General features: G+C 41.3%; 1 non-coding gene across 1 annotated transcript; it reads right to left on the bottom strand.

Annotated features, from left to right (window-relative positions):
- Nucleotides 1-12,185: 12,185 nt before the first annotated feature.
- On the bottom strand, nt 12,186-12,292 carry LOC130471035 (small nucleolar RNA R71). The gene has a single exon (XR_008931729.1). It is a non-coding gene; the product is annotated as a small nucleolar RNA R71 (small nucleolar RNA).
- Nucleotides 12,293-12,775: the final 483 nt, after the last annotated feature.

Genomic DNA, 12,775 nt, shown 5'->3' with positions numbered 1-12,775 from the left:
TTAAGAATGAACGAATCAACATTAAAGTTTGAACTTTTAATTAATAAAATACGAAGCTTTAAATCGTTCATAAACAATTAAATTTCAGATTTTTAATAATTTGGTTTAAGTGCGATTAAAATTAACGAAACCATTAAATATTTTAATCCAATAATTTTTAAAATTATCCACTGACCCATGAAATTATATCCCCTTTCCCAATTAACCGAATTATTAAACAAAAATTAATTAAAATTCAATTAGGGTTTCAAATTTTACGAATTGGGGAAAGGCAAAATTAGGGTTTATACTTATCGGAAAAATCTGAAATTTTTACCATAGATCAAGAATATACCCAGCAATATTGTTTCAAAATTTCAAGCAATTCCGAGTAGTTTAGGTCGACCTTTTAATTGAATTACTGTTCGACACTTTTAATTTTTAATGAAAAAATAACAAAAACGCCCAAAAAACGACACTTTGAGGCCTGTTTTTGCAATTCCGTTCTCATGAATTGATCTTAGAAAATCGTTTTCAATCAAATTAGGGTTTTAAAACTCGAAAAACCGAACATTTTTTATTTCGGACCTGATTATTACGCAATTCATCCAATAATTCGTAAAAATTCCGAAAAACCAACAAAAATTCCAAAATTTTCGACAGATGCAAAAACAATTAAATCATGCTAATTCATGCTTTGAATACATAAGGCTCATGATACCACTGTAGGGGAATACAGTTAAACATAATAACATGTGCGGAAACAATCCCCAAAGCCAGGAAACATGTATAAAGCACATATTAAGCAAACTTACATTCGAAGCGTGTTTTCCACAATAATAAGTCAACGAACACGAACAAAGAACTCCACTTGTCGTTCCTCTACTTGGTTCACCGACATGTTCAGATCCGTCTTGATAATCGTAGCTTAGACAATCATTCAAGAGTTTGTGCTTTTGGGAAGAACACATCCATGGAGGCTGAGAGAGAATTAGGGTTTCTCTCTCCTCCTTAGGGTTTGATGTGTGTGGCTGAATTGTGTATTAGGTTAGGAAAACTTGTGTAGAATAATATTATAACCCCTTAGGTTATAATACTATCCGGCCAAGCCACAAGGGCAAGAACCAGACAGCAAGCCCATACGCGCGCACCACACAGGCGTTGGGCCTTGGGCCGCGCTGTGTGCGCTGCTGCTGCTACTCCTCACATGCGTGCGCGCCCAACCAAGGCATAGGCCTTGCACGCTGGCTCGCTGCTACGCCCAGTGGGCCTTGCGCGCTTGCGCGCCTTGGCTCGTTGGGCTGCCAGCGTTGCCTCCTCGTATCCGCAATTAATATATTTCTGATATATTATTTATTGTTTCGTATACGACGAATCACCGTCGTACGATACGATTTATTCATTTCGCCTAGCTTACGAATATTCGCGATACGATATACGATTCTGATGCAAGGTCGTATCGTATAATACGTTTTCCAACTAATTCCCGAAAAGATATTAAATGAATTTTCGATTCATTTAATCCGGTGATTTGTTACATGTCATTGGTGTGGCCTTGTAGGGTCAGTCAAGAGTAAGTTGCGACATTAATATTCATTAGAACTCACTGATCGGAAGCATTGCTCCAACTAGCTGTTCCGATCACTTGATCTCACTCAATTAATTATTCGCAATTAATCTGAACCTTGGTATTAGACTTAATGCACCTTGGGTGAAGGACATATTTCCTTCAGGCAGTGCTTATTGCGGCCAGAAAACTGAGACCCTATTTCGATGCACACGGAATTGAAGTCCTCACAAACTACCCCCCTGGTTAAAATACACAACAACATTGCCAAAATTAGTCCCATAATCACCATGTCCGGAACCGGCAGGGTCCATAAATTGCGTCCAAGAGCGATGATGGTAGTCAAGGGCAATAGAGGGAACATCCACTGCCGGGACTGTTTTGGAATTATCTATTAAGTTCAAATCACGACGAATATCGGCTCGTACCTGTTTACGCACATGAGCCTGTAACTCAAAAGCGGCATCCCGGTAGGAGGGTTCAAAATAATCAGATGTAGACGGTTTGTCATCGTCCTCAAAGTTGACACCCTCAGATACGGAGGCAAGGTCAGCATCATCATACCCCACCCCACTCAACTCATTCTCACTATCTTGCTCACTCGACATTATACCTAAATACAACACCAAACTTATGCGAAGGGAGGAAATAAAAAAGAAATAAGATTATACCTTCAAAAGCAGCAGGTAATTCGCAACCCAGAAGCGAGAAAAACCACTTCCGCAGACACCAACCTTGTCAGAAGCAAGCAGAACAGCGGCGGAAAAAATTATGTAAGCAGGTATACGCAATTTCAAAAGGAAGGAAGAAAGATCGGAAAAAAGAGAGAGATAGTTTGAAAAAGAAAGAGTGAAAGAAGTTTGAAAGTTTAGGAAGGGAAAGTTAAATAGTCGAACGGAAGCACGAGTGATTTGATGTTTAAAAGAAGTTGAACAGACAGGACAAATCTAGGCCGTAAAAATAAAATGACGGTGCGACACGCGTCACAATAAGTACAGATGCAACACACGTGGAGCAAAATTAAGCGGTACAAATTCAAAACGCTTTTTCAAATTCTAAACTTCGTTGAAAAATTCTCAAGGGGGCTAGTCAGCATCAAAAATCTCAAGGGGGCTAGTCAGCATCAAAAATCTCGAGGGGGCTAGTCAGCATCAAAAATCTCAAGGGGGCTAGTGAGAATCAAAAATCTCAAGGGGGCTAGTCAGCATCAAAAATCTCGAGGGGGCTAGTCAGCATAAAAAATCAAGGGGGCTATCATCCTAAGGATTTTCTTTATCTGCGTGTTTTCGCAAAACGTTCAGGTAGCATTCATTATGAAGGGGCTAGTCAGCATTCAAAGCATAATCAACACACCTTCACATTTCGCAAAAAGACGCGATTTCGGGGGCTAGTTGTAGGGAGAGATTCCTTTTTTTCAGAGCAAGCACATCAGTCCAGTCGGATGTACGCACTCTGAGGGGGCTAGTTGTACGGGTATGCTACCAGCAGGCCGATAGCACCCTCATCCAGAAAGGGTCTACATGCAAATACTCCTACCAGCAGTCTTAATTCTTACTAGCTTCCCAGGAAGGCTGGTAGGAAGATGGCATGTGACCAATCAAAGAGTCAACGGGTCGCTATCAATCGGGTAGGACCCATATTGATCCGTACACCCGACCCGCGCCTATATATATGGGCCTCATTTATTACGAAAGGTACGCAATCCCAATCATTTTCACTTAATCCTAAACACTTATCCCATATCATATCTGACTTAAGCATCGGAGGGGGGATCCTCGAATCACCTCCGAGGCTAGTTCACCTTTGTTATCTGCGCAGGAGTTCATCTGGATAACAGCACCACACAACCCGCAAGACCTCTCCAACCGTTCCCAATCCATACCGGAACAAGATGCAAATGCCATTTTTGAGCTGTCAAAAATGTGAATCTGGGAGAAAATCTTAACAATCATCATGTGATTAAGCGGTTTCTTTAGATGAGAGTAAAAGTGAAGGAATAGAGGAGTGATGACTACATAATACAGAGAGGAGAGATTGGGAAATAAAAGAGAAACGATAAAAGGACAGATGGGGATGAAAAAAATGAAAAAATAAAAATGAACTCACACGTGGGAGCTGACACATGCAACTACTGTTCATAAGCTACAGTAATTTAGCTCTAACTTTTAAAGGTTAAAGATGTATTCCTATTTCATTTTGTGTTATCTATATTCTATGACTATTATTATTTCTATTTAATTGGTTTCACTTTAGATGGGAGACTGTGAGGGGGTCGAAAAAGCGCGAGGCTAATGCGTGACCTTGTCCCTCGTGGGTGTGACGATTCTTTTTATTCAATCAAGTGTAATTGGATTTCCTGTGAGTATACACCCAATTGACTAGTAATATAGGAGTCGCCATTCAGTTTTTAACAACAATGAGAAAAACTGACAAAACCCGGTTATCGTGACATAAAGGGAGTGCAATTATGTTTGACCACGACGGCCGTAGGTTCCCTTGTGATCCCTGGTGTGGGGATCTCTCAACATACACCCGTAAGGTAGAGATTGAGGGTTCGGGGGACTGTAACTACCGAGAGGAGTACTCGCTCTTCGATAACTCCAGAGGCAGGATATCCTTACTAGCTCAGCATAAATAATTGAAGGGACATGCGTTAACTATTAAACTAATCTGAGTTGATTTTAGCAATATGCAACATATAATACTAGATCGATCGCGACTATCTGATTTAAATAGCATTAAGGGACCTAGCATGATAATCCAATTTCCCAAAAATATTATATTTGTTAGGCGTGATAGAACAATCAGATTTAGTTAGTTTAACAGTTCATAAAAAGGGCGAGGAAAGCAATTAAATCATCGAAAAGGGACACATTACGACGCACCCTTGAGAGGTGCGTCACGGTTCTCAGGAAACTAACCACTTTGACTTTGCTATTTCTCCTTTTTATTTAACGAATCTCAAATTATGGGACAGGATACGTTCTGTTCGATTTATGGATCGATTGCGACAGAACGCGTGAAAAATTTCGCAGCGTGAGGCTTAGGCTAAGGGTTGGAGTCAATACTCAGAATATGAATTGTGTCTTGTTGTGATTTCACGTCGAACTTGGGCTATATTCATAGAAAAGAGTTCTTGGAAAGATAGAATTGTAGAACTCTAATCCTCGAGGAATTAGGAAAAAACACGTCCCATGTATTTTCAGCGCCCAGGCCTGGGCGCCGAAGATTTCGGCGCCCAGAGCCAGGCGTTGAAAATAGGATCTGGGCTGTTTTTCTTAGTCAGATTCGGATTCCTAGAATCCGGAGTATTTGAGATTTAATTGAGTCTTTTAGTGCGTATTAACCTTGTGACGTGATGGGTCTGGGCCCGTTACGAACTCTAAGCTCGTTAGGATTTTAATTAATACGTGACTCTTTCGAATCGTATTAGGAATAGGATTCTCTCGCAATTTCTATCTCATTTAGGATTTATGTTGGAGTGCAACACCTAATTCTGACAGGTTTCTATCTTTTATGACTTGCCACTTTTAACAACTACCCATTACGGCAGTTACTATTTTTAGCAGGTTTCCATAAATAGCAGGTTTCGGGTGAAATGAAAAGGGGAATTGAGATTCGTTATTTTATAGGAGATGCGTTGTCAAGTGGAGATTTACGCTTTCATCATCGAACCTTCCCTTTCGGGAATGGGGACAAATGTAGGTGTCAACAGTTAGCCCCCACTTTGACTGAGTCTTGGAGTAAGACGATGGTCAAAGTATTAGACGGAGTGCGTTGCACAAGCCATAGTGACCTGTTTTGGCGAGGGTCTCACGAGCCCCCGAGTGATAACATTTGACTTAAGGGTCATCACTTGAAGCGTCGACATATCCCTCACGTGTCATTGGGATTTGTCAACGGTAGTATAGAAACTTCCTCACTTTGTCATTGGAAGGATCTAAAGAAGTGTAGAAACTCCCTCACTTTGTCATTGGAAGTAGCTACAGATGTTTTCAAAATCAAATCTATAAAGTGTAATTGGGCCTGGCCAAGCCCAACCACGAGGCAAAAAATGTTTTTAAAGATTCTCATTTTCAGGGCTAGTTAAACGAGAAAACCCCCTTGTTTTTATGGGACGTAAAACGAAGGAAAATCCAGCACGTCGCTCTTTTTTGGAAAAAACGGAAAACCAATCCTTTTAATTTTTTGAAAAGGGAAAACCAGAAAAAGTTATCGCTGCAGCGACTAAGGACCTACGCGACTTGTGACGTAGACCCCGCCGGCTAAAGATGGCGAGCCTGTCCGCTAAGGGTGGACGCCCCGTCCGAAAAAGTGGACGAATCTTGTTTTTGAATATTTGAAAATAAGGACCTACGCGGCTTGTGACGTAGACCCCGCCGGCTAAAGATGGCGAACCTGTCCGCTAAGGGTGGACGCCCCGTCCGAAAAAGTGGACGAATCTTGTTTTTGAATATTTGAAAATAAGGACCTACGCGGCTTGTGACGTAGACCCCGCCGGCTAAAGATGGCGAACCTGTCCGCTAAGGGTGGACACCCCGTCCGATAGAAGAGGACGAATCTATTTTGAAATTTGTTTTGTGTTTATTTTTTTGAAAATAAGGACCTACGTGGTTTGCGCCGTAGACCCCGCTGGCTGAAGATGGCGAGCCTGTTTCATTTTGAATTTTGAAAACTTCATTTTTGGAAAACTGAGGACCTGCGCGGCTAGTGACGCAGACCCCGCCCGCTGAAGGTGGGCGAGCCCTGTCCGCTAAGGGTGGACATCCCTGAACTCGTTTTTTCGATTTGGGAACTCGCGCGGTTTGTGACGCGATCTTGCCAACTGAAGATGGGCAAGTTCCCATTTCTTTTGTTCTTTGAGATTTCTTTTGAGAATTTATTTTTATTCATTCTTGCAAGAGCGAATTCTTTCGAGGGATGCTCGAATTTAGTTGTAACCTGAACGTGGGCTGACAACGTGTTCAGACGGACCTTTGTCTTGCGGTCATCATCTTTCATGGTTTTGAGCTAGTCTTTTCGGCTCAATTTTGCCACTACTGGGTTCCTTGATTAGGGGACTATGTATAAGTATCAACGGCGACCCTTGTCTTGAGGTCGTAAACCGGTTTTATCTTTTGAGACATCCAAACACGAGACTTCGTACACCGTAGTTTGGGAATATTGTTTTTTACTTTGCATAATATATTTTCTCTCTTTTGAAATATATATTTTCTTTCGAGCCCCCAAGCATTCGTGCTTGACGGTTATTTCTTGTTGAAGAGGTTCCTTGGGGACACGCATTTTGTAATGTCCTTGATCGTGTTTGGGATTGTGCTCGTAAGTGCGAGCGATCTTTGTAGTGGTGTGCTACTCTTGACAAAGTCGTGAGGTGCAACTTTCAGTAAGGAAATCGGCAATTTTCGAGTCGAATGGATGCGGCAGGGCCCAATAGAAGTTAGGGCCTTTTTTGTGCCTGGGTTCATTTTCGGCGCCCAGGCCTGGGCGTTGAAATAATTCACGCCCAGGTGGGGCGTTGAAAATGTTGTTTGGGCTGGTCTTTTGATGACACAGTTGGCCTCTCCTTCATTCGTTTATTTCACTTGGAAGTTCTATGTATTCTCTTTTCTTTTGTTTTTTTCTTTATTTTTAGAACGTGATGATTTTCCTGAGAAGCCGTAGCCGATTGGTGGACTACGGTGCTTGTCGCTTTGGGGCGATTATTTTAAGGAACTGTTGCTCTTAAGGCATACAGTTATTGCAATAGTTGGGCGAGTCTATTTGGCCCGAGGAACATACCTTGAGGCGTAAGATTTTGATCGCTCTTGTATATATTTTTTTTCTTTTGAACGCGTTCGTGAATGTTCGGTACTTAGAATGATGATATGTATGTGCGAACGAGCGTTCATAGAATGGTCGTTGCGTGCGGTCCATTAATCAGTTTGCTTGAATCATTTTTTGAGCAATGACTGATTTTGAATAGTTTGCTTAGAAGCTTGCTAGGGTTCAGGCCCATTCATGAAGTGGGCTCAAACATCGTGCCCTTTCGATTGTTCAAACATTTGCTTCGAGACCTTTTTTTTATTATGGTTGTTTCGTAGCTTGGAGCCCCCAAGTATGCATGTTGGGATGCTTCCTTTTGGCGTACGGTTTTTGTAGGTTCTTTCGAGAAATATGCCTTGGGGTTCCGCTCGTGTAGGTGCGAGCTATCCCTTTCGTGGTAGGTAATATTTTGCTACCTTTAATCCTTAATGTAGAAGTCGTGTGGCTTGCATTTTGAATTTGGGCGATAAGTAGTCTTTGCCTCTTTTACACGTGCTCTTGGTCGTGCCCGTGTTAGTGCAATATGCCTTACTCTCTTTCTTTAGACTTGTACCGTGGGATGGTTGAACTTATGGTGCCGCGTAGGCTTGTGTGGCCTAACGGCGTGTCTTAGAATATTCCTCCAGGCGTTGGGATATCATTATTATTTTTGCATTGGAGTACTTCATCATGCCTCATTCAGGTGTTTGAACAAGTGTAGCACCTTCTGCGTGGGTTTGCACGGCTTATTACTTCGTTCGATGCGAGGATTCATAGGTGTTTCTTTCTTATTTTTATATCTGGGTAAAACTTGGCTAGCAGAAAGATTCAGCGCCCAGGCTGGGGCGTTAAAGATATCGGCGCCCAGCTCTGGGCGTTGAAAATGATTTCTGGGCATATTTTGACGGTTCTTATCCTTGATTTTTTCTTTCGCTTTTGCTTTGGAACGAGGTAGACTGTGTAACAGGCGCTTTATAGGGCGAGCGTTATGTGCAGTGGTTTGATCGGAGTTTTGGTGACTCGCGATTTTCAGTTACCCTTGATAGTGGGGTGACTTTATATATTCTAAGTAGTGCTTTAGAATTTGGGAGGGGTTGTAGCCATTCTAAGGTTTGTTTTTCACAATTAATGCTTAGGATTGTGCCCCTATGACATATGTATAGCATTAGCGTCGAGAATTTGCGATGAAATCGTCATTTCGAGCGTTTTTAGAGTGTTTTTCTCAAGCCTCCAACTGTAGCTACGGGATTGGCTTGGTGCTATAATGTCTTGCATACGTTTTTATGCATTCATGGTGACATGGATCATGAATAGTTTGAACCAGACTCGTTTAGTGCGAGGTACGTTCGAGTAGTGATCTGCTACTTCTCTTGTAAATGTCGTATTATGCGACATTGTCATGGTCAAGGTAGTCACATGTTGAAGTATGCCTTGACCAAAAGCTAGGTGCCTTTCTTTACCCATAATCATATTTAGAAATCTTTTTGACTCACTTGCAACATCGGGATAAACGCATTCTTAAATTAAACCAACGACTCTTTATTATGTTCGAAGAAGTCTTTGAAAATTATTTGGAAGTTATTTAAAATCCGAATCCTACTGTGTACAATCCGAGGTGTCCTAAGCAAGTTGGCTTATAGAAGGGTTCGTACAGGATCACATGAGTGAATCAAAATACTGTTACGATTTTTGGATTGCTGTCTAAGGATTTGCTGGAAGCCAGGGTGCAGGCGTCAAGATATTACTTGTGCCCGTGTGGTACATGCTTTGGGCTTTTAGGGCCATCTTTTCCAGAATTGCGTGAATATAAACCGCTCTCAAACTGACTTAGATTTACTTGGTGTATGTCTGTACAAAAGGTCAAGGTGTACTTAGTTCTTTCCCTAGTTTTTTCATTTCAACTTTTAGCCCCCAGTTGCTATTATGTCTTCCCATTAATGATGCTTTTAGATTTCGATTTTAGATGCCCGTGTCATATGTCTGAGTAGGGTGAGCCTTGGTTAAGCGCCAAGTCCTATTGACAATGTCTGTTTTTTTTCAAAGGGGATTCGCAAACATTTGAATTACCATGAACGGGTGCCCTGAGTTCGAATGAACGATGGGGCGATGCCGTAGAACAATCCTCTTTATTGCAAGCTTACTGCCTTTACTACTTGTTGGCGATTATGACTGTGTCTAGTGGTGAAAGAAGGTCTTTAAGCGAACGACTATGTCTAGTGGTGAAAGAAAGTCTTTAAGTGAGCTAGTTCGCTTTAGGGAGGGTCAAGTCGAGTACTTTAGAGGTCATGGACGCTTGCGCTAGCCCCCATTCAATTGAGGCAAAGCGATCTTTTGAGTCTTGGCTAAGTGCCTAGGAGTGTGAGTGCTCCTTCTGGCAAGGGTACGTGCCCTTATTATTTTTCGATGTGTGCTTGTTTTGGCATCTTGATGACTTGAATTCTTCCTTTGACTTAAATTTTTTCTTTCGACTTGGATTGCAGGTAATTAAATTTCAATAAGGGACTTCTATTTTTTATTCTTGTTTTTCTATAGGCTTTAATATTTTTGTAAATTGGTTGGACCGAATCATGGATTGCCTACGTATCCGCCTTAAATAGATTTAATTTGGAATCAGGTCTTGCGTAGTTCTTAGCCTAGAAAATGGTTTTTTAGAATGCCGATTTTAAACAAGTACGTTCTAAGGTGGAAACATATTATTTGAAACGGTAGAATAAGTGAAGTTTATTATTATTTTAATCTACTGCTTTGCCGTATGATATGCATGTTTTATATAGTATTTTTACCCCCGTCCCTTAGTACTTTTATGTGTTAAACGTGCTCTTAGGAGCCGTTTCTAGTACTAATGTGTGTTATTGAGTGTGCCTTGAGTTTCAGGTTTGATTATGAGAAATTGGTCGTTTTAGACCCGTTTCATTGATGATCTAGGCCACTATATGAGTCCGAGAAGTTCGGGACCTCCATCGTCGACTTTCGGGAGCCTTGGATGCTTATGGTTGAGCCCCGGGAGTTAGACTCAGTGATATGGGCGAGCTACATTGAAGATTGCAAATCGCCCTGGAAGCTGAGGGCGAAATGCAACCATCGGGCGGAATTATAAGCAATCTGGAATCATCAACGCGCGCCCGATCGGGCGCAGCTCGCCCGATCCGCATCGGGCGGTCAATCTGGAGGCTGTATGGAGAGTTCACAAACCGCCCGATCGGGCGGATTTTGGCCCGATCGGGCCGACTATCGAGTGGATCGCCCGATCGGGCGAAGCGACGCCCGATCGGGCGACGCCAACCCTCAGCACTTATGCGCGAGTTTTCTTTCCGTTTTTTGGGCTTTATTTTGGGCAAACTATATAAGCAAGCCTTAATTGTTTTTAGAGAATACTTTTATTTTTCTAGTATTGAAGCTTAGTATTATTTCCTTAGCCTAATTTTCTCTCTAGTTTATGCAAAAACACTTAGTTTAATTCTCAATAAAACTTCAAGCTTTCAATTCCCTTGTTCTTCAAATAGGTATTAATTCTTATTTCAACTCATTGTCTTGCTTTAATAATGCTTTCAATTATGATTATTGCTTTGTTAATTGTCAACATGCTTGAGTAGTTTAATTTCTAGGGTTGGGGATCCATGAATAATATGAAGGGATGATTGAATGATTATGATTGTTGGCATTGTAATTGATTCCTATTGATTGGTTTATTTCCTATACAATTAGATTTGCGCAGGTTTAATTGTGGTAGTTATGCAATGTCAAATTAAGATTCGAGAGATGCAATTTGATGTTTAGGGTTGTGTCAATAGGTAGAATTAGAGTTAATACGTAGCGAGAGCCCGTTAATTCTAAGTCTATGATTAGTATCGACTTGAGAGAGCATGCTAATCTAATTAATTACTTTTTTGATTATCGTGATTGTTCAATGTCCTGGATTATTATTTGTTGGCAAACCTATACCCTAGATTCCTTAATATATTGATTCATTCTCGTTTAATATTCGTTCGTAGTCTTAGTACACAAACCATCAACCAACTTTGTTCACAATAGTCTAGATTAATTAATTGATAGTAGAAAGAACGCATGTTTCCCTGTGGATTCGATCCTGACTTCCCTTGCTACCTAGCTAGTGGACCTTAGGTTATTTTTTATTAGGTAATACGACTTTAGCCTGTCAAATTTTGGCGCCGTTGCCGGGGATACGGTTTTATTTTCTGTTATTAATTATTTTTCTAAAGTATTGTTTGTTACTTCTCAAGGGACTCCCGTTCCTTGAGATCGGATCTCACGACTGTTTTCTAGTTTTTGCTTGTTTATGCCCAGGACTGTCCATACCAGCGATCTGACTTCGTTCGATCCTGAACCTGAACGGACTTTCCGTAGACGACGTAGATTCGTTGAACAGTTGAGAGGCCATTCTGACTCTGAATCCGACTATCTGATTAGCAATCTATTCCATACAGATTCAGAGATGGGTGACCAAGCACCACCACCGCCACCCCCACTTGTGCCAAGGCTTACAGACTATTCTAAACCAAGTCTGTCTATGCTTCCCAAAGCAATCATGCCTTCCATTGTGGTCGAGAATTTCAAGATCGAACCCCAGCTGATAAACATGATCGAGAGACACCAATTCGGTGAGGAAAAGGGTGAAGATTCCAATCTCCATATTCAGTCTTTCATTCAGTATTGTGCCACCATTAAGCAGAAGAATTTAACACCGGAGCAGACCATGGAGATACTCTTTCCATTTTCATTGAGTGGGAAGGCAAAGCTATGGATTAACAGTCTCAACCGCGCAGCTATGAAAATCACCGATTGGAATTCCTTGGCCCTTGCGTTCTATGTTAAATATTTCCCACCTGAGAAGACAACCCGTCTAAGGGGACAAATATTAGGTATCTCTCAACAAGCGGATGAGAGTTTGTTCGAGGTTTGGGAAAGATTGAAGGACTTGCAAAGAGAATGCCCACACCATGGTTTGGAGGATTGGTTCCTGGTTCAGCAGTTCTATAATGGTCTGGGTAATGAGTCTAGGTGTCTTTTGGATTCAGCTGCCAATGGGAGATTTATGCAACTGGAGGTTGTAGACACCTACTTTTGTCCCCGTTCCCGCAAGGGAAAGGTTCGATGATGAAAGCATAAGAACTCCACTTGACAACGCATCTCCTATAAAATAAACGAATCTCGATTCCCCATTTCATTTCACCCAAAACCTGCTATTTATGGAAACCTGCTAAAAATAGTAACTGTCGTAAAAGGTAGCTTCTAAAAGTGGCAAATCATAAAAGATAGAAACCTATCAGAATTAGGTGTTGCATTCCAACATAAATCCTAAATGAGATAGAAAACTGCGAGGATCCTATTCCTAATATGATTCATAAATTAGAGTTACGTATTAATTAAAATCCTAACGAGCCTAGAGTTCGTAACGGGCCCAGACGCATTCCGTCATAAAATTAATAC

Source organism: Spinacia oleracea, chromosome 3, assembly GCF_020520425.1.
Source record: "Spinacia oleracea cultivar Varoflay chromosome 3, BTI_SOV_V1, whole genome shotgun sequence".
Taxonomy (NCBI): Eukaryota; Viridiplantae; Streptophyta; class Magnoliopsida; order Caryophyllales; family Amaranthaceae; genus Spinacia; species Spinacia oleracea.
Note: the sequence above shows the minus strand (reverse complement) of the source record. Positions and strands in the feature narration are given on the sequence as shown.